The 3,655-nt window shown below is 49.4% G+C and overlaps 1 non-coding gene across 1 annotated transcript; it reads right to left on the bottom strand.

Moving 5' to 3' along the window:
- Positions 1-462: 462 nt before the first annotated feature.
- LOC138273988 (small Cajal body-specific RNA 4) lies at positions 463-590 on the bottom strand. Its single transcript, XR_011200360.1, has one exon. It is a non-coding gene; the product is annotated as a small Cajal body-specific RNA 4 (non-coding RNA).
- Positions 591-3,655: the final 3,065 nt, after the last annotated feature.

Raw genomic sequence — 3,655 nt, forward strand, 5'->3', positions numbered from 1 at the left:
CGGTAACACCAAAACTGTGAGCATCAAGAGCTACTAAAATAGTGTGGGGTCCTGCTTTCTAATGTGGGTAGAATATTGCTTACACTTGAAAGCATTCAACTTTGTGTCCATGTTGTATTAAGGTGTCTTTCAGAGGGCATTTTTTTTTTTTTTTTTTTTTACAGTTTTGTTCTTATTAGCAAGCTGCAAAACAGACTTTCACGTAACAGATGGACTTCTTTTACCTGATGGACCCCCAGAAAGGATACAATAAGACATATTGGCTTGGGTGCTGTAACATCGTCCATACTAGACGTCACTCCAACGGTGCCCACATGAAATGTAGAACACTGTCGGAAGCTAGACTACTATCTCTCGCCCCAATGATCGCACTGAAAGAATTCTCCCACTGTTCAAAGCCAACACAGCCATGATGCATACTGCCACTAGAGCGCAACAACAATGAGCAAATGAGAACAGGGCAAATGTAGGAAGTGGTAACACGTCACTAGCTCTTCTTGAAACTGGACAGTTCTTTACTTCCCTTTACTCTAGGAGGATAGTATTAGCAGAGCCTTACTTCATAGGCCCAACCTTCTTAATCCTCCATTAACAAAAACATTGGCTGTAGCTTTAGGGAGGATTTATTACAGAATCTGATAAAATACATGTAAGCAAATGCCTCCTTGGCATGGTTACCCCCTAACTTTTTGCCTTTGCTGATGCTACGTTATGATCTGAAAGTTTGCTGAGACCCTGCTAACCAGGCCCCAGCACCAGTGTTCTTTCCCTAAACTGTACCTTTGTCTCCACAACTGGCACAACCCTGACTCAGGAAAGTCCCTTGTAACTGGTACCCCTGGTACCAAGGGCCCTGATGCCAAGGAAGGTCTCTAAGGGCTGCAGCATGTCTTATGCCACCCGGGGGACCCCTCACTCAGCACATGCACACTGCCTCACAGCTTGTGTGTGCTGGTGGAAAGAAAATTACTAAGTCGACATGGCACTCCCCTCAGAGTGCCATGCCAACCTCACACTGCCTGTGGCATAGGTAAGTCACCCCTCTAGCAGGCATTACAGCCCTAAGGCAGGGTGCACTATACCACAGGTGATGGCATATGTGCATGAGCACTATGCCCCTACAGTGTCTAAGCAAAACCTTAGAGATTGTAAGTGCAGGGTAGTAGGAAGATGGCTCTGTATATACTATTTCAAAGTAAGAAATAGTGTGCACAGAGTCCAAGGGTTCCCCTTAGAGGTAAGATAGTGGCAAAAAGAGATAATTCTAATGCTCTATTTTGTGGTAGTGGGGTCGAGCAGTAGGCTTATCAGAGGGTAGTGGTAAGCACCTGCACCCAGTACAGGCTTTGTTCGTGTCCACGGAGTGACAAAGGCACTCTCCCCCTGTGGCCAGGAACATGTCTGGTGTGTGGCAGGTTGGCAGAAACTAGTCAGCCTACACTGGAAGTCGGGTATGTTTTCAGGGGAATCTGTCATACACGAACTCCACAGCACCATAATGGCTACACTGAAAACTTGGAAGTTTGGTATCAAACTTCTCAGCACAATAAATGCACACTGATGCCAGTGTACATTTTATTGTGAAATACACCCAGAGGCCATCTTAGAGATGCCCCTGAAAACATACCGACTTCCAGTGTGGGCTGACTAGTTTTGCCAGCCTGCCACACACCAGGCATGTGGCTGGCCACATGGGGAGAGTGCCTTTGTCACTCTGTGGCCAGGAACAAAGCCTGTACTGGGTGGAGGTGCTCTCACCTCCCCCTGCAGGAACTGTAACACCTGGCGGTGAGCCTCAAAGGCTCACCCCCTTTGTTACAGCGCCACAGGGCATCCCAGCTAGTGGAGATGCCCACCCCTCCGGCCACTGCCCCCACTTTTGGCGGCAAGGCTGGAGGAGATAATGAGAAAAACAAGGAGGAGTCACTGGCCAATCAGGACAACCCCTAAGGTGTCCTGAGCTGAGGTGACTGGCTTTTAGAAATCCTCCATCTTGTAGATGGAGGATTCCCCCAATAGGATTAGGGATGTGACCCCCTCCCCACCGGGAGGAGGCACAAAGAGGGTGTAGCCACCCTCAGGGCTAGTAGCCATTGACTACTAACCTCCCAGACCTAAACACCCCCCTAAATTGAGTATTTAGGGGCCCCCAGAACCTAGGAAGATAGATTCCTGCAACCCGAAGACAAAGAAGGACTGCTGACCTGAAGCCCTGCAGAGAAGACAGAGACACCAACTGCTTTGGCCCCAGCCCTACCGGCCTGTCTCCCCACTTCGAGAAAAACTGCACCAGTGACGCATCCCCTAGGGTCCAGCGACCTCTGAAGCCTCAGAGGACTACCCTGCATCTAAAAGGACCAAGAAGCTCCAGAGAACAGCGGCCCTGTTCAACAAACCTGCAACTTTGCAACAAAGAAGCAATTTTTAAAGACCACACGTTTCCCGCCGGAAGCACGAGACTTTCCACTCTGCACACGACGCCCCCGGCTCGACCTGCGGAAAATTAATTCTAAAGGGAGGACTCCCCGGTGACTGCTAGTCCGTGAGTAGCCAGAGTTGACCCCCCTGAGCCCCAACAGCGACGCCTGCAGAGGGAATCCAGAGGCTCCCCCTGACCGCGACTGCCTGTTTCAAGGAACCCAATGCCTGGAAAACACAGTGCACCCGCAGCCCCCAGGACCTGAAGGAACCGAACTCCAGGGCAGTAGCGACCCCCAGGCAGCCCTCTTCCTAGCCCAGGTGGTGGCTACCCCGGGGAGACCCCCCCCCTGGCCTGCCTGCATCATTGAAGAGACCCCCGGGGCTCCCCATTGAATCCTATTGCAAACCCGCCTCCTTTTTTGCACTCTGCACCCGGCCGCCCCTGTGCCGCTGAGGGTGTACTTTCTGTGCCTGCTTGTGTCCCCCCCCGGTGCCCTACAAAACCCCCCTGGTCTGCCCCCCGAAGTCGCAGTTACTTACCTGCTGGCAGACTGGAACCAGGGCACCCCTATTTCCATTGAAGCCTATGTGTTTTGGGCACCACTTTGACCTCTGCACCTGACCGGCCCTGAGCTGCTAGTGTGGTAACTTTGGGGTTGACTTTAACCCCCAACGGTGGGCTACCTTGGACCCAATTTTGAACCCTGTAAGTGTTTTACTTACCTGTGAACCTAACAAATACTTACCTCCCCCAGGAACTGTTCATTTTTGCAGTGTGTCCATTTTTTAAATAGCTTATTGCCATTTTGCCAAAACTGTACATGCTACTGTGATGATTAAAAGTTCCCAAGATACCTGAGTGAAATACCTTTCATTTAAAGTATTGTTTGTAAATCTTGAACCTGTGGTTCTTAAAATAAAGTAAGAAAATATATTTTTCTATATAAAAACCTATTGGCCTGGAGTAAGTCTTTGAGTGTGTGTTCCTCATTTATTGCCTGTGTGTGTCCAACAAATGCTTAACACTACCCTCTGATAAGCCTACTGCTCGACCACACTACCACAAAATAGAGCATTAGAGTTATCTCTTTTTGCCACTATCTTACCACTAAGGGGAACCCTTGGACTCTGTAAATGCTATTTCTTACTTTGAAATAGTACATACAGAGCCAACTTCCTACACATATCCTTTCACAAACCTCCTATAGTAACCAGTCAAGCCAAGGAATGCCCT

The sequence above is a fragment of the Pleurodeles waltl genome, unplaced genomic scaffold (genome assembly GCF_031143425.1).
Source record: "Pleurodeles waltl isolate 20211129_DDA unplaced genomic scaffold, aPleWal1.hap1.20221129 scaffold_127, whole genome shotgun sequence".
NCBI lineage: Eukaryota > Metazoa > Chordata > Amphibia > Caudata > Salamandridae > Pleurodeles > Pleurodeles waltl.